Source organism: Oncorhynchus mykiss, chromosome 2 (assembly GCF_013265735.2).
Source record: "Oncorhynchus mykiss isolate Arlee chromosome 2, USDA_OmykA_1.1, whole genome shotgun sequence".
NCBI classification, from domain to species: domain Eukaryota; kingdom Metazoa; phylum Chordata; class Actinopteri; order Salmoniformes; family Salmonidae; genus Oncorhynchus; species Oncorhynchus mykiss.
This window is the reverse complement of record NC_048566.1, coordinates 17,254,941-17,274,808: the sequence shown is the minus strand read 5'-3', so window position 1 is coordinate 17,274,808 and position 19,868 is coordinate 17,254,941. Positions and strand designations below refer to the sequence as shown.

Below are 19,868 nucleotides of genomic sequence, written 5' to 3'. Positions count from 1 at the left end.
CAGCTAATTGTCTGTGAGCTGTCTGCTAACTTTCTGCTAACTGTCAGCTAACTGTCTGCTAACTCTCAGCTAACTGTCTGCTAACTCTCAGCTAACTGTCTGCTAAATGTCTGCTAACTCTCTGCTAATTGTAGGCTACTGTCTGCTAACTCTCAGCTAACTCGGCTAATTGTCTGCTAACTCTCAGCTTACTTTCTGCTAACTGTCAGCTAACTGTCTGCTAACTGCCTGCTAACTGTCTGCTAACTGTCTGCTAACTGTCTGCTAACACCCCAGGAACTTAAGTGATGCCATTACCCCAGTCACACCATTACTTTGAGACATCATTATGGATGTATTTCTGGCATCATTATGAACACACTCTAGCCATAATGCTTTAATTGCTGTTTTTTTCCTGCTCAGTTGATGTTGTTTGCTTTCTTAATTACTGTTGATACTGTCGCCGGGGCGGTTGTTATGAGGAAGAGCTAAGAGCAGGGTTTTAGTAGAGACCATCCCCTTTCAGCAAGAGACAGATGGGGGAGATGAAGAGAGAATACGAGAGAGGGGGAGAGATATAGAGAAGGAGAGAGAGGGAGGAGCTAGAGATAGGGAAAAAGAGAAGGCAGGGAATGAGAAAGAGAGAAAAGGAAGGGAGACATAGAGAAAGAGGAGAGACAGACAGGTGGAGAGTGAGCGATGGAGCGAGGTAGGGAAGTCCCTGTTTTAAATTAAAGGTTGAACAGATGCTGGTGGGCAGAGAGGAACAGTCAGAGTTGAGCAGAGAGAGAGAGAGCAGCTCTTACTGTATCCACATGATTCATCTGGAGAGGTTTTTATCCCACACACTTTGTCTCATCATACAAAACAAACACTATGAGAGGGTCAAACAACAGAACTAACACAGTACAGGACCAACCAGAAGTCACAACTCATCTGGAGGGGCCTTAACTGGCCTGCACTGTAGCAGGCCAGTTGAAGAACAAGGGATAGGGAGAGAGAGATAGAAAGACAGACAGAGAGAGAAAGAGAGAGAGAAAGAGAGAGAGAGAGAGAGAGAGAGAGAGAGAGAGAGAGAGAAATGATGACCTCAGAGTACATCTGAGCACAACAAGAAAGGAGCTCGAACAAAAAGAGAGGTACATTGACACCCTCAACCGGCAGAGAGTCATTGTGTCCTCTGCATCTAGAGAACATGTCCACCAGCTTGGTACAACACAAGCAGAACCTGAGACTAGCATGGCCTCCACTACACAGCCGGATGACACTGCACCAGCCTACCAGTCTGCTCCAGCCCAGGTCAACCTACCAGCCTCTCAGTCTGCTCCAGCCCAGGTCAACCTACCAGCCTCCCAGTCTGCTCCAGCCCAGGTCAGAATACCAGCCTCCCAGTCTGCTCCAGCCCAGGTTAACCTACCAGCCTCCCAGTCTGCTCCAGCCCAGGTCAACCTACCAGCCTCCCAGTCTGCTCCAGCCCAGGTCAGAATACCAGCCTCCCAGTCTGCTCCAGCCCAGGTTAACCTACCAGCCTCCCAGTCTGCTCCAGCCCAGGTCAACCTACCAGCCTCCCAGTCTGCTCCAGCCCAGGTCAGAATACCAGCCTCCCAGTCTGCTCCAGCCCAGGTTAACCTACCAGCCTCCCAGTCTGCTCCAGCCCAGGTCAGAATACCAGCCTCCCAGTCTGCTCCACCCAGACAATCACCCACAACTGCAATTCTAATTGATTCAAATGGGAAGTTCTTAGTCCAGGAAAGATTATTCCCTAGACACCAGGTGTATAAGTTCTGGTGTCCTACAACTGAGAGTGCAATGCAGCTACTCAGTCAGACCAGGATTGACACCCCTGACAACATCATCATCCACACTGGCACAAACGACCTTCATGCCAAAGGTGAAAATGTATCTGGGGCAGTGAGAAGAGTGGCAGAACGGGCACAGGCTATGTTCCCAACAACCAATATAGTTGTGTCCACCCTCCTACCAAGAAAAGACTTCCCAGAAAAGTTGATCGACAAAATAAATCAACAGATCACTGTGGACTGTGCCTCACTGCTCAACGTCAGAACGGCTCACCACCCCACTCTGACATGTCAACACTTATATGATAATATACATCTTGATCAGGACAGTATCAGAACCTTTGCCAAGGACCTAAAAGATGCAACACTTGGCAGGGACCCACACACCCATCACCCCAGCAACAAAGGTCCCCCGCCCCACCTTCTGAAACAACAGTACCTCCACCATCCCGAGGAGAAAAGAGCCAGACATGGCTTATTACAGCACAGCTCTACTAGACCAGGCCCAACACAGCACAGCTCTACTAGACCCGGCCCATCACAACACAGCTCTACTAGACCCGGCCCTTCACAACACAGCTCTACTAGACCCGGCCCATCCCAACACAGCTCTACTAGACCTGGCCCATCACAACACAGCTCTACTAGACCCGGCCCATCACAACACAGCTCTACTAGACCCGGCCCATCACAACACAGCTCTACTAGACCCGGCCCATCACAACACAGCTCTACTAGACCCGGCCCATCACAACACAGCTCTACTAGACCCGGCCCATCACAACACAGCTCTACTAGACCTGTCCCATCACAACACAGCTCTACTAGACCCAGCCCATCACAACACAGCTCTGACCACTACTCCAGGGTCGGTCAGAACACTGCCCTTCAGGGAAGTAGACCACATGATGCAGTCCACACCATGTATCAATTAGATCGTCAGCCTACATATGCTGAGGTAACCTCTGGCAGAAGACCCCTAGAACAATCAGAGATAGGAGAGGTGCGCCAACTACTGCAACTAATATGCAGACTACTGAGCTAGACAGTCCCTTTAATTCACACACGGGCACACACGCGCACACACACACACACACAAACACACAGGGTTGCAGATTGCACATAAAATAAGTACAGTGCAATCTTATTCCATTCTTATTCATTTGTTTACAAATATTCCTAAATGTATTGACACCGGTATTATAATAATTATTATATGTAATGGTGTGTGTGTGTGTGTGTGTGTGTGTGTGTGTGTATGTATGTATGTATGTGTGTATATGTGTATGTGCATGTATGTGTGTATATATATATATATATGTGTATGTGTATATATATGTATATATATATATGTATGTATGTGTGTGTGTGTGTATGTATGTATGTGTGTGTGTGTGTGTGTGTGTGTGTGTGTGTGTGTGTGTATGTGTGTATATGTATGTGTATGTATATATATGTATGTATGTGTATGTGTATGTATATATATATATATATATATGTATGTGTATGTATATATGTATGTATATGTGTATATATGTATGTATGTATATGTATATGTATATATATATATATATATATATATATAGTATTTAATTTTTTTTGTTATTTTCGATGTACTTTACTCAAACCAGTGAATATCACTTATTATAAATGAGATCATTAACTATCAGCTCTTGGAATATCCAGGGCCTATACTCTTCACATTTTGGTTATAAAACAACTAATCCAGAATTGATTAAAAACATCAAGGGACAGGACATCATAATCCTACTGGAAACATGGTGTCGTGGAGACATAGATACTCAGTGTCCCTCAGGCTATAGAGAAAGTTTACTACCATCAATCAAACATAAAAATGTTAAACGGGGCCGAGACTCAGGTGGAATCATCATTTGGCATAAGCAGGACTTAGCACTGAATGAAATGAAAAAAGGTACCACTCACATTTGGCTAAAACTTAACAAAGGTACAATCTATTGTGACAATGATGTATACATATGTGCAGCTTATGCTCCTCCTTCAGATTCATCATATTATGATGATCAGTTTTTTGACAATCTCCAGACAGAAATCATTACATTTCAGGCGCAGGGTAAAGTGCTTCTTTGTGGAGATTTCAATGCAAGAACAGGTTCTGAGCCTGACTACACTGATGCGGGAGGTAACCACCACATATTTGGACACCCCTCCTTGTACAGTAGCCCTATTATAAATAATAGAAACAGTCCTGACCAAATACTGAACAAAAATGGAAAAGAGTTAGTACATCTCTGTCGAGCCTTAGGCCTGTACATGCTTAATGGTAGAATCAGAGGGGACTCTTTAGGTCAGTTTACTTACTGCTCAGCTCTTGGGACAAGTGTAGTCGATTATGCCATCACTGACATTGACCCCTCCTCCATTAGTGCATTCACTGTCAGACCACAGACACCATTGTCAGATCACAGTCAGATCAACGTGTTTCTGAAGAAATTAACTGGCAATATTCATTCAAAAAAACAGCCCAATAAACTTTACAACATAAACCAATCGTTCAGATGGGCTCCAAACAGTGCAGAGGCATTCATTGAAACATTGAACTCAAATGAAATGATGAACTCTATACAGTTTTTCAATAACTCACAGTACCAAAACAATAAAGATGGTGTCAATTCAGCTACCCAAAACATCAACTGCATATTCCAAAAAGCAGCATTGAAAGCAAATTTGAGAAAACCAAAGCAATGCAACATCAGAAGCAAAAATCAAAATGTTTCTGACAAATGGTTTGATAATGAATGTAAAACAATTAGAAAACACCTAAGACAAATGTCAAACAAAAAACATAAGCAGCAAAACAACCCAGAGCTACGATATGAATACTTTGAAACTCTGAAACAGTATAAACAAACACTGAAATGCAAGAAATTGAATTATACCAACAAGACACTTGATGAAATTGAAAACGCAATTGACCAAAATCAGTTCTGGGACATGTGGAACAATTTAAGCACATCAAAGCCACAAGAATTAGCCATACAAGATGTAGGAATTTGGAAAACTTACTTTGATAATCTATACAAAAACATCCCACAAAAAGACTTACAACAGAACCAATTAGAAATTAAAGAAAAATTGAACATCCTTGAATCAGTCATTAAAAACAACCAAAATCCATTAGATTACCCAATAACCCAACAAGAACTAAATGAAAAGCTAAAATCTATTAAATCAAAAAAGGCTTGTGGTGTAGACAACATCAGAAATGAAATGCTGAAAAACAGCACACCTGAGTTGCAAAATGCTGTGCTTAAATTGTTCAACATGGTTTTAACTTCTGGCTGCTTCCCTGATGTCTGGAACCAGGGGCTCATCTCCCCTATCCACAAAAGTGGAGACAAATCAGACCCCAATAATTACAGGGGAATTTGCGTCAACAGTAACTTGGGAAAGATTTTCTGTAGCATTTTGAATTCAAGAATTCAAACCTTTCTTCAAGAAAAAAATGTAATAAGTAAATGTCAAATTGGCTTTCTCCCTAACCATCGCACTACTGACCATATATACACCTTACACACACTAATTAATAAACACGTCCACCAAAAAAAAGAGGGCAAAATCTTTGCTTGCTTTATTGACTTTAAAAAAGCATTTGATTCGATTTGGCATGAAGGGCTATTCTACAAAATTCTACAAAGTGGGCTTGGTGGTAAGGTGTATGACTTAATAAAATGTATGTACACAGAAAACAAGTGTGCAATAAAAATCAAAAACCAAAGAACAGAATTTTTTTCACAATGTCGAGGTGTGAGACAAGGCTGCAATTTGAGTCCAAATCTTTTCAACATTTATATCAATGAATTAGCAGACATGTTGGACCAATCTCCAGCCCCAGGACTCACACTATTTGACACAGAGGTGAAATACCTGCTATATGCTGATGACTTGGTACTTCTATCACCAACCAAAGAAGGTCTTCAACAAAACATTAATATTCTGGAGCAATATTGCCATAATTGGGCCCTGGCAGTAAATTTCCAAAAAACTAAAATCATGATTTTCCAAAAAAAACCCAGATGTCAGAAACACAAATGTAAATTCACCCTGAACAACACCTTAATTGAACACACAAAAAATTACACCTACCTTGGTCTGACCATATCTGCATCGGGAAACTTTAATATGGCAGTGAAGGCACTCAAAGAAAAAGCCCGCAGAGCAATGTATGCAATAAAAATGAAATTATTCAAAATCAACATCCCAATTAGAATTTGGACTAAAATATTTGACAGTGTAATCCTACCAATAGCACTTTATGGAAGTGAGGTTTGGGGGCCACTCAATAAACTGGATTTTAAAATGTGGGACAAACATCCAATTGAAGCCCTACATGCAGAATTCTGTCGGAAAATTCTACAAGTCCAGAGAAATACACCAACTAATGCATGTAGGGCAGAATTGGGCCGTTTTCCAGTAATAATGAAAATACAGAAAAGATCATTAAAATTTTGGCTACATCTAAATTCAAGTCCAAATTCGAGTCTGCAATTTAAAGCACTTCAAGCCCAAGAGCTGAGCCCAGAAACGAGCCCTCTCAGTCAGATGGTGTTGGACCTCACCAACCAAGCTGACACCAGCACTGCTTCAAAAGAAAGAATTCCAATAAGCAAAATCATGAACCAATCAAAGGAATCTTATTTACAATACTGGAAAAACGAAACAAAATCCCAAAGCCGACTAAATTGCTATCTGACCCTAAACAGAGAATATGAATTGGCTGATTATCTCTACTCTGTCAGAGATACGAAGCAGAGACAGATCCTTACCAAGTACAGGCTGAGTGACCACCGATTGGCAATAGAAACCGGCAGACATAAAAAGACATGGCTACCCAAAGAGGAGCGTGTATGTGGTCACTGCATGACAGGGGAGGTAGAGACAGAGATGCACTTTCTCCTTTACTGTGATAAATATTCCTCACAAAGAGATTCATTATTCACAGAAATGACTACATATATTCCAAATTTTTACAAATTGAACCCAGAGGAAAAACTAAGAATACTCATGGGCGAAGGAGCAATGGCTCCTCTTGCAGCCAAATATGTATTTTCCTGCCATAGCCTGAGGGACACTGAATAATAACATCTGCATAGTAAACAGTAACTTACTTATTATTACTATTATTGTTATTACTATAATTATTAATGTTTACTGTAGACTGTTACCATTTTATTGTTATTATTTTTGTATTTAATTTTGTATTATTATTTACTACCATTTTATATTATTATTTGCTATCATTTATAATTTTGTTACAATGTATATTGTATACATTGTTGCTTTGGCAATATTGACACAATGTTTTTCATGCCAATAAAGCAGCTTGAATTTGAATTTGAATTTGAGAGAGCAAGAGAGAGTGGGGGGGGGGTAAAGAGAGAGAGGAGAGAGAGAGAAAGAGAGAGAGAGGGGATGGGGTGTAAAGAGAGAGAGAGAGAGAGAGAGAGAGAGAGAGAGAGAGAGAGCAAGAGAGAATGGGGGGGGGGGGGTAAAGAGAGAGAGGAGAGAGAGAGAAAGAGAGAGAGAGGGGATGGGGTGTAAAGAGAGAGAGAGAGAGAGAGAGAGAGAGAGAACGGATGAATGATACAGATCAACTGAAATGTGACACTAAAAGAGAGTTCAGTAGTGGTAACATTTTTGCCCAGGTGTCTGTGTCTGCTCCAGCCAACTTACCTTGGTGAGACAGCTACAGCCTGTGGCCTGGTTGAAAGCAGACACAGTCACACAGTCACCCAGGCTAGTGACACTCCTTGTGCTCTAGTAGCAGAATGACATTCAGTGCATTTACAGACACAACCAGCAGTGGATCACTGCTGGATAGAAACACTTTCAGCTTCCAGACTAGATGTCTCTGTTTGCGTGACACTGTAGCATGCAACTGGTGCCACTGGTGAAAAGACAAAAGGAGCATTCATCATGTCCTTGGTGTGTGTCGTAAGGAGTCATTGTGTTCTGCACACTCGTGTATTGTAGGTCAAATGTTTTGTGAATGCTGCATGTCAGTCAGTGTGTGTGTATGTGTGCATGAAAGAGAGTGAGCGAGAGCGAGAGAGAGAGAGAACGAGAACGAGTGAGAGCGGGTGTTTTGCAGACCCAGCCTCGTCATGGTGACTGTTGCCAAGGCGACAACATCAAAGACCAGCCAAGCTTAATTAGAATCCCCAGCAAGAGAGAAAGAGATAAAGAAAGAGAGAGCGGGAGGGAGGGAGGAAAAGAAAGGTAGGGACACAGGGGAAGAGATAGAGACAACGGGAAGGAAGAGAGAGAAAGATCCTGTGTGTGAGTCAAAGAGAGTGAGAGAGAGTACAGTGCAGAAGTTTTTGTGTGTATGTGTGTGTGTGTGTGTGTGTGTGTGTGTGTGTGTGTGTGTGTGTGTGTGTGTGTGTGTGTGTGTGTGTGTGACACTGCCACTCTTCTATCCCTCACTCCCTCTTTCTCTCTCTCTTCTGAAAGACATCCAAAAACAAATTCAAACAGAAGTGATTCAGACTCGTACCATCAGAGGAAATGACCATCCCTCCTTCTCTCTCTCCCTCCCCCTTCCTCTTCATTCCACACACCTCTACACAGTCCTCCCTTCCTCTTCATTCCACACACCTCTACACAGTCCTCCCTTCCTCTTCATTTCACACACCTCTACACAGTCCTCCCTTCCTCTTCATTCCACACACCTCTACACAGTCCTCCCTTCCTCTTCATTCCACACACCTCTACACAGTCCTCCCTTCCTCTTCCTCCTCTCTCCCCCTGTGCTGCTGTCACTCTTTTCCTGGATGAATCGCCACAAGGAAAAACTAAATATTTAAATTCCATTAAGAAGGTAATCTGTCAATGGGAATGACTGAGCACCACCGGGCTTACACCACAGAACAGTAGGAGAAGGAGAGGAGGTAGAGAGGGAGGGAAGTGGGAGAAGGAGGGAGGGAGGAGAGCAACGTGTTGTCACTAGTTAACACATCCACAAAGTCATAATTATGGCATAACCCCACCCATTTGTACCTTTTATCTTCTTAAGATTGAATTTGAAACCTTACCCTAACCTTAACCCTAACATTAACCACCTGCTAACCTTATGCCTAACCATAACCTTAAATTAAGACCAAAAAGCACATTTGTGTAAACAATTTTGACTTTGTGGCTGAGGAATCTGACTTTGTGTCTGTGTTAACTAGTGGGGTACAGTACCAGTGGTCAAAACCCACAGAGGGAAAAGGGAATAGCCAGGAGGGAGGGGTGAGATAGAAGGTGTGTGGAAATAAAGGACAGGCAAAGAGAGAGAGAGTGAGGGATAGATGGAGGAAAGTGAGTAGAGGAAATTGAAGGCCAAAGATAGGTGAGGCCTTTTCACAGGTGAAGGTGTAAACTGGCAGGGGATTAGCTAGCGGATGTCTCCTGGTGCGCTATAATAGGACACCTATAAACCCTCTTTGGCTCCCAGCCTGACAACCCCATCTAACCCCTCCCTCACCCTGCCTCCCCCTCTCACCCACTCCTGTCCACAGCCACTGACTGTATGTGCTTTGGGAGTGTGTGTGTGCTCTAGGTGTGTGTGTCTGTAAAACTTCTCCTTCCATCATCCTCACCCTCCTCTTACCCCCCAAATCCCCCACTTCCCCATCTCCAGCCCTGCTCTGCTAGGGACTCTGCTGTAACAACAGATCAGAGCGAGAAACGGAAGGAGTTCCACGAATCAAACACTTATTTCATTTATATTAAAACCAGCTACATCTGGGTGAGTCCTGCTGATTATAGACCCATAAGTTTAATAAATTGTGACAATAATATAATAACAAAGCTTATAAGCAACAAAATGTCAAAAGTCTTACCAGACTTCATACATATCAATCAAACAGGGTTTATTAAAGATAGACACTTACAAACAAATAGAAGAATATGTTTACTAAACGCTAAAAAACAAGATATAGATGTATCAATAATGGCTGTTGATGCTGAAATGTCTTTGGACCGTCTTGAATGGGCTTTTCTTTCATTGTCTTTGTATTTTACCCCCTTTTTCGATCTTGTCTCATCGCTACAACTCCCCAACGGGTTCGGGAGAGGTGAAGGTCGAGAACCATGCGTCCTCCGAAACATGACCCGCCAAACCGCGCTTCTTAACACCCACCCACTTAACCTATGTATTCTCTCAACATGCACCTGGAATGCATTTCAATTAAAGGTTGTGGCTTCTTAAAAGTTTTAGCCAGTTATTTGTGTTGTGACAAGGTGGGGGGAGAGAGGGAGAGAGTGAGTGAGTGAGTGAGAGAGAGAGAGTGAGAGAGAGAGAGAGAGAGAGAGAGAGAGAGAGAGAGAGAGAGAGAGAGAGAGAGAGAGAGAGAGAGAGAGAGAGAGAGAGAGAGAGAGAGAGAGCCAGTGTATTAGATGAGTAATGTGTTAGATAGTGAGTAGGGTTGTAATATGTCCTTCAGGATATGGCTGAATGAGATGTGATGAGGGGAGCTGCTGTCTGTGGATCTCCTGGTGTTCTACTAGATTAACCCTCGTTTATCAGCTCTTAACACTTCAATGGTTGAACTAACTACTTGTATGTACAGATTATATACAGTTGAAGTTGGAAGTTTACATACACTTACGTTGGAGTCATTCAAACTTGTTTTTCAACCACTCCACACATTTCTTGTTAACAAACTATAGTTTTGGCAAGTCGGTTAAGACATCTACTTTGTGCGTGACAGTAATTTTTCCAACAATTGTTTACAGACAGATTATTTAACTTGTATACAGAAGATCGGCCTATTTGGTAAAAGATCAAGTCCATTTTATGGCAAGAACAGCTCAAATAAGCAAACAGAAACGACATCATTACTTTAAGACATGAAGGTCACTCAATATAGAAAATGTCAAGAACATTGAAAGTTTCTTCAAGTGCAGTTGCAAAAACCATCAAGCGCTATGATGAAACTGGCTCTCATGAGGACCACCACAGGAAAGGAAGACCCAGAGTTACCTCTGCTGCAGAGGATAAGTTCATTAGAGTTACCAGCCTCAGAAATTGCAGCCCAAATAAATTCTTCACAGAGTTCAAGTAACAGACACATCTCAACATCAACTGTTCAGAGGACACTGCGTAAATCAGGCCTTCATGGTCGAATTTCTGCAAAGAAACTACTACTAAAGGACACCAATAAGAAGAAGAGACTTGCTTGGGCCAAGAAGCACGAGCAATGGTCTGGAGTCCAAATTTGAGATTTTTGGTTCCAACTACTGTGTCTTTGTGAGGTGTGATTTGCTGGTGAAACAGTCTGTGATTTATTTAGAATTCAAGGCACACTTAACCAGCATGGCTACCACAGGATTTTGCAGTGATACGCCATCCCATCTGGTTTGGGCTTAGTGGGACTATAATTTGTTTTTCAACAGGACAATGACCCAACACACCTCCAGGCTGTGTAAGGGCTATTTTACCAACAAGGGGAGTGATGGAGTGCTGCATTAGATGACCTGGCCTCCACAATCCACCAACCGCAACCAAATTGAGATGGTTTGGGATGAGTCGAACCGCAGAGTGGGGGAAAAGCAGCCAACAAGTGCTCAGCATAGAGTTGGAAGTCGGAAGTTTTGATAAAATAATTTATATGTTTAGAGATAATGATAAAATAATTCTACCCTGAAACTGAACCATTAGGGATTATAGTGATGTAGCATGTATAAGGAATAATAAGTATATAAGTATTAAACATAAATCCAACTAGGTTGGACTGGGAGGGAGATAAATGTGTGTCTATGTGTGTACCTAATAAAATACAGAGAACAATTAAACTGTGTGTGAACAGACCTGGCTAGAACTCTGAGAAACGTATGAGGACAGGGAGTACTTCTCAAGGTTTCCCTAATCTCGGGGGAATGGAACTGTCGGCTGGGTAGTGATACACAGTGGTGAGAACTATGGAGAGGGATAAAACTCACCTACTGTGTGTGTATGTATGTGTGTAGGATATCTACTGTTGGTGTGAAAGTATGTGCGTAAGTAAGGAGCAAGTATAAAATTGATGTTTTTGTATAATGGACTAGAGTACTCTCGTGAATAAACATTTTGACTATTGTCTGTCCACATACTGTATTTATTTATCTTGATCCTTTGCACCCCAGTATCTGTATCTCTACTTGCACATTCATCTTCTGCACATCTACCATTCCAGTGTTTAATTGCTATATTGTAATTACTTCGCCGCCATGGCCTATTTATTGCCTTACCTCTCTTAACTTACCTCATTTGCACACACTGTATATAGACTTTTTTCTACTGTATTATTGACCGTATGTTTCTTTATTCCATGTGTAACTCTGTGTTGTTGTATGTGTCTGCTATGCTTTATCTTGGCCAGGTCGCAGTTGCAAATGAGAACTTGTTCTCAACTGCAGTGAGATACCTGATCATCTTGAAAAACAACAAAATATCAACAACAAAAATCAACCAATCCTCCATCGTTAACCCAATGGAAAGGTCAAATGCTTTATTATCTAAATGCTGAAAGTGTGTGGGCGATGGAGAGAAACAAAATGGTGCAGTTTGAGGCCATGTAACGGAGAGTGATGTGGGCACTGGAGATGGGGGTATGAGCAGATGGCTCTGGGCAGGGGGGATGTTGTGGATGTTGGTGAGAGTCTGTATGTTGTTGTTGATATGTGGATGTTTTGTATTGTTTAAAAAAATATTTTAAAAGGAAGGAGAGAAAGAGAGGAAAGGAGTGAGACAGAGACAGGAAACGAGAGAGAGCAGGAGAAAGAGATAGAGAGAGAGAAATAGGAGAGAGGGGGAAGGAGAGCGACTTGAAACTCTAATGGTCTTGCTTAGGACACTGTGCTCTCTGATAAGATGTGCAGTTTCCACTCTTCCCCCCAGATGAGTGTTCACCCCCTCCCCCTCTCATGTCCTCCATCTCCCTGGCCAAACCCCTATGGCCATGGTGGCTGCTGAGTAATCGTGTTAAGTCCCTGACTGCAGATGTCTCTAATACAGAACAAGACACAGACACAAGCAGACACCAATAGGCCAATCCAGAGTCACACAGAACAGAGACAGACCTGACCAACAAGCCCAGAGTCACACAGAACAGAGACAGACCTAACCAACAAGCCCAGAGGCACACAGAACATAAACAGACCTGACCAACAAGCCCAGAGTCACACAGAACAGAGACAGACCTGAGCAACAAGCCCAGAGTCACACAGTACAGAGACAGACCTGACCAACAAGCCCAGAGTCACACAGAACAGAGACAGACCTGACCAACAAGCCCAGAGGCACACAGAACATAAACAGACCTGACCAACAAGCCCAGAGTCACACAGAACATAAACAGACCTGACAACAAGCCCCGAGTCACACAGAACATAAACAGACCTGACCAACAAGCCCAGAGTCACACAGTACAGAGACAGACCTGACCAACAAGCCCAGAGTCACACAGAACAGAGACAGACCTGACCAACAAGCCCAGAGGCACACAGAACATAAACAGACCTGACCAACAAGCCCAGAGTCACACAGAACAGAGACAGACCTGAGCAACAAGCCCAGAGTCACACAGTACAGAGACAGACCTGACCAACAAGCCCAGAGTCACACAGAACAGAGACAGACCTGACCAACAAGCCCAGAGGCACACAGAACATAAACAGACCTGACCAACAAGCCCAGAGTCACACAGAACATAAACAGACCTGACAACAAGCCCCGAGTGACACAGAACATAAACAGACCTGACCAACAAGCCCAGAGTCGCACAGAACATAAACAGACCTGACCAACAAGCCCAGAGTGACACAGAACATAAACAGACCTGACCAACAAGCCCAGAGTCACACAGAACAGAGACAGACCTGACCAACAAGCCCAGAGTCACACAGTACAGAGACAGACCTGACCAACAAGCCCAGAGTCACACAGAACAGAGACAGACCTGAGCAACAAGCCCAGAGTCACACAGTACAGAGACAGACCTGACCAACAAGCCCAGAGTCACACAGAACAGAGACAGACCTGACCAACAAGCCCAGAGGCACACAGAACATAAACAGACCTGACCAACAAGCCCAGAGTCACACAGAACATAAACAGACCTGACAACAAGCCCCGAGTGACACAGAACATAAACAGACCTGACCAACAAGCCCAGAGTCGCACAGAACATAAACAGACCTGACCAACAAGCCCAGAGTGACACAGAACATAAACAGACCTGACCAACAAGCCCAGAGTCACACAGAACAGAGACAGACCTGACCAACAAGCCCAGAGTCACACAGTACAGAGACAGACCTGACCAACAAGCCCAGAGTCACACAGAACAGAGACAGACCTGACCAACAAGCCCAGAGGCACACAGAACATAAACAGACCTGACCAACAAGCCCAGAGTCACACAGAACATAAACAGACCTGACCAACAAGCCCAGAGTCACACAGAACATAAACAGACCTGACCAACAAGCCCAGAGTCGCACAGAACATAAACAGACCTGACCAACAAGCCCAGAGTGACACAGAACATAAACAGACCTGACCAACAAGCCCAGAGGCACACAGAACAGAGACAGACCTGACCAACAAGCCCAGAGTCACACAGAACATAAACAGACCTGACCAACAATCCCAGAGGCACACAGAACATAAACAGACCTGACCAACAAGCCCAGAGTCACACAGAACATAAACAGACCTGACCAACAAGGCCAGAGTCACACAGAACATAAACAGACCTGACCAACAAGCCCAGAGGCACACAGAACATAAACAGACCTGACCAACAAGCCCAGAGGCACACAGAACATAAACAGACCTGACCAACAAGCCCAGAGTCACACAGAACATAAACAGACCTGACCAACAAGCCCAGAGTCACACAGAACAGAGACAGACCTGACCAACAAGCCCAGAGGCACACAGAACAGATACAGATCTGACCAACAAGCCCAGAGGCACACAGAACATAAACAGACCTGACAAAACAAGCCCAGAGGCACACAGAACATAAACAGACCAACAAGCCCAGAGGCACACAGAACATAAACAGACCTGACAAAACAAGCCCAGAGGCACACAGAACATAAACAGACCTGACCAACAAGCCCAGAGGCACACAGAACATAAACAGACCTGACCAACAAGCCCAGAAGCACACAGAACAGAGACAGACCTGACCAACAAGCCCAGAGGCACACAGAACATAAACAGTCCTGACCAAACAAGCCCAGAGTCACACAGAACATAAACAGACCTCACAAAACAAGCCCAGAGGCACACAGAACATAAACAGACCTGACCAACAAGCCCAGAGGCACACAGAACAGAGACAGACGTGACCAACAAGCCCAGAGGCACACAGAACATAAACAGACCTGACCAAACAAGCCCAGAGTCACCACTCCCCAGCGGGAGGAACAAAAAGGAGGTACAGTAGATGTTTTCCCTAAGTACTGATACATGGTCAGATATTTTTTTTATCCCCCTAATGGATAAGGCTGGGATTAGCAGTAGGGTAATGTTATCCTAGATCTGTGGTTAGGGGCGAGTTCTACCTGTGAGGAGAAAGCTCACCTCAGGGAGGAGAGAGACAGGCTAGACTACACACCACAGGACACAGTGATGGAGAGGACAAACGCATACGTGCACACACACTCACACACACAAATAGGGTGGGAAACGCCTTGCAAGGCCTGCAGCATGGAAATCCCTTGAAGAGAGAGATAAAAACTAGGACAAGGATCTCACATCTCTCTCTCTTTCTCTCTCAATCACACACACACACACACACACACACACACACACACACACACACACACACACACACACACACACACACACACACACACACACACACACACACACACACACACACACACACACACACACACACACACACACACACACACACACACATATAGGAAAACAGATGACACACTTTCCTAGACTGTGCTCTCAACTCTGAGGGAACACCTCTCTGACTTTCTATACACAGCTGAGAGAGAGAGAGAGAGAGAGAGAGAGAGAGGGGGGGGGGGGGTGAGAGAAAGAGAGAGAACATACATCACAATTAGGATCTTGCTAAAAATACTTGAATCAGTTATAGAACCCTCTATGGTTGTGAAGTCTGGGGTTCACAAAGTAGGACAAACACCAAATTGAGACACTGCAGAATACCTGACCACTGTGACTGAACCAAAATTAAGAAAAACTTTGACTATGATCATATTCAGTGAGTATAGCCTTGCTATTGAAAGAAGCCGCCATAGGCAGACTTGGCTCTCAAGAGAAGACAGAGTATGTACACAGTGCCCACAAAATTAAGTGGAAATGTATGACCATATTAGAGACACATACTTCCCTCAGATTACACAGACCTACAAATAATTTGAAAGTAAATCCAATTCTGATAAACTCCCATATCTATTAGGGGAAATAGCACAGTGTGCCATCACAGCAGCAAGATTTGTGTCCTGTTGCCACAAGAAAAGGAGAACCAGTGAACAAACACCATTGTAAATACAACCCATATTTATTTTCTCTTTCGTACTTCAACTATTCACACAATGTTACAACACTGTACATAGATAATAATATAACATTTGAAATGTCTCTATTCTTTTGAAACTCTTTCATTTTAGTTTGTTTATTTCCCTTGCTTTGACAATAACAAAAAAAAGCCATTTTGAATTGAATTGAGAGAGAAAAGGAGAGAGAGTGAAGAGAGAGAGGGGTGGAGCGGAAGTCAGCAGAATGATAAGGGACGAGGCATTCTGATATTAACATACTGTTAGAATGTACCCAGTGTTTCTCTAACAAGGTCTGATATTAACATACTGTTAGAATGTACCCAGTGTTTCTCTAACAAGGTCTGATATTAACATACTGTTAGAATGTACCCAGTGTTTCTCTAACAAGGTCTGATATTAACATACTGTTAGAATGTACCCAGTGTTTCCCTAACAAGGTCTGATATTAACATACTGTTAGAATGTACCCAGTGTTTCCCTAACAAGGTCTGATATTAACATACTGAATGTACCCAGTGTTTCTCTAACAAGGTCTGATATTAACATACTGAATGTACCCAGTGTTTCTCTAACAAGGTCTGATATTAACATACTGTTAGAATGTACCCAGTGTTTCCCTAACAAGGTCTGATATTAACATACTGAATGTACCCAGTGTTTCTCTAACAAGGTCTGATATTAACATACTGAATGTACCCAGTGTTTCCCTAACAAGGTCTGATATTAACATACTGTTAGAATGTACCCAGTGTTTCTCTAACAAGGTCTGATATTAACATACTGTTAGAATGTACCCAGTGTTTCTCTAACAAGGTCTGATATTAACATACTGTTAGAATGTACCCAGTGTTTCTCTAACAAGGTCTGATATTAACATACTGTTAGAATGTACCCAGTGTTTCCCTAACAAGGTCTGATATTAACATACTGTTAGAATGTACCCAGTGTTTCTCTAACAAGGTCTGATATTAACATACTGAATGTACCCAGTGTTTCCCTAACAAGGTCTGATATTAACATACTGTTAGAATGTATCCAGTGTTTCTCTAACAAGGTCTGATATTAACATACTGAATGTACCCAGTGTTTCTCTAACAAGGTCTGATATTAACATACTAAATGTACCCAGTGTTTCCCTAACAAGGTCTGATATTAACATACTGAATGTACCCAGTGTTTCCCTAACAAGGTCTGATATTAACATACTGAATGTACCCAGTGTTTCCCTAACAAGGTCTGATATTAACATACTGAATGTACCCAGTGTTTCTCTAACAAGGTCTGATATTAACATACTGAATGTACCCAGTGTTTCTCTAACAAGGTCTGATATTAACATACTGAATGTACCCAGTGTTTCTCTAACAAGGTCTGATATTAACATACTGTTAGAATGTACCCAGTGTTTCCCTAACAAGGTCTGATATTAACATACTGAATGTACCCAGTGTTTCTCTAACAAGGTCTGATATTAACATACTGTTAGAATGTACCCAGTGTTTCTCTAACAAGGTCTGATATTAACATACTGTTAGAATGTACCCAGTGTTTCTCTAACAAGGTCTGATATTAACATACTGTTAGAATGTACCCAGTGTTTCTCTAACAAGGTCTGATATTAACATACTGAATGTACCCAGTGTTTCTCTAACAAGGTCTGATATTAACATACTGAATGTACCCAGTGTTTCCCTAACAAGGTCTGATATTAACATACTGAATGTACCCAGTGTTTCTCTAACATGGTCTGATATTAACATACTGAATGTACCCAGTGTTTCTCTAACAAGGTCTGATATTAACATACTGTTAGAATGTACCCAGTGTTTCTCTAACAAGGTCTGATATTAACATACTGTTAGAATGTACCCAGTGTTTCTCTAACAAGGTCTGATATTAACATACTGTTAGAATGTACCCAGTGTTTCTCTAACAAGGTCTGATATTAACATACTGAATGTACCCAGTGTTTCTCTAACAAGGTCTGATATTAACATACTGAATGTACCCAGTGTTTCTCTAACAAGGTCTGATATTAACATACTGTTAGAATGTACCCAGTGTTTCTCTAACAAGGTCTGATATTAACATACTGAATGTACCCAGTGTTTCCCTAACAAGGTCTGATATTAACATACTGAATGTACCCAGTGTTTCTCTAACAAGGTCTGATATTAACATACTGAATGTACCCAGTGTTTCTCTAACAAGGTCTGATATTAACATACTGTTAGAATGTACCCAGTGTTTCTCTAACAAGGTCTGATATTAACATACTGTTAGAATGTACCCAGTGTTTCCCTAACAAGGTCTGATATTAACATACTGTTAGAATGTACCCAGTGTTTCCCTAACAAGGTCTGATATTAACATACTGTTAGAATGTATCCAGTGTTTCTCTAACAAGGTCTGATATTAACATACTGAATGTACCCAGTGTTTCTCTAACAAGGTCTGATATTAACATACTGTTAGAATGTACCCAGTGTTTCCCTAACAAGGTCTGATATTAACATACTGAATGTACCCAGTGTTTCCCTAACAAGGTCTGATATTAACATACTGAATGTACCCAGTGTTTCCCTAACAAGGTCTGATATTAACATACTGAATGTACCCAGTGTTTCCCTAACAAGGTCTGATATTAACATACTGAATGTACCCAGTGTTTCTCTAACAAGGTCTGATATTAACATACTGAATGTACCCAGTGTTTCTCTAACAAGGTCTGATATTAACATACTGAATGTACCCAGTGTTTCTCTAACAAGGTCTGATATTAACATACTGTTAGAATGTACCCAGTGTTTCCCTAACAAGGTCTGATATTAACATACTGAATGTACCCAGTGTTTCTCTAGCAAGGTCTGATATTAACATACTGTTAGAATGTACCCAGTGTTTCTCTAACAAGGTCTGATATTAACATACTGTTAGAATGTACCCAGTGTTTCTCTAACAAGGTCTGATATTAACATACTGTTAGAATGTACCCAGTGTTTCTCTAACAAGGTCTGATATTAACATACTGAATGTACCCAGTGTTTCTCTAACAAGGTCTGATATTAACATACTGAATGTACCCAGTGTTTCCCTAACAAGGTCTGATATTAACATACTGAATGTACCCAGTGTTTCTCTAACATGGTCTGATATTAACATACTGAATGTACCCAGTGTTTCTCTAACAAGGTCTGATATTAACATACTGTTAGAATGTACCCAGTGTTTCCCTAACAAGGTCTGATATTAACATACTGTTAGAATGTACCCAGTGTTTCCCTAACAAGGTCTGATATTAACATACTGTTAGAATGTACCCAGTGTTTCCCTAACAAGGTCTGATATTAACATACTGTTAGAATGTACCCAGTGTTTCTCTAACAAGGTCTGATATTAACATACTGAATGTACCCAGTGTTTCCCTAACAAGGTCTGATATTAACATACTGTTAGAATGTATCTGTCACGACTCCGACCGAAGGTGGCTCCCCTTCCCGTTCGGGTGGCGCTCGGCGGTCGTCGTCGCCGGCC

The 19,868-nt window shown here is 42.3% G+C and overlaps 1 protein-coding gene across 2 annotated transcripts in view; it reads right to left on the bottom strand.

Annotated features, from left to right (window-relative positions):
- The window catches only part of LOC100135972 (potassium channel TSK3), a 152,852-nt gene that overhangs the window by 47,611 nt on the left and 85,373 nt on the right, over window positions 1-19,868 (bottom strand).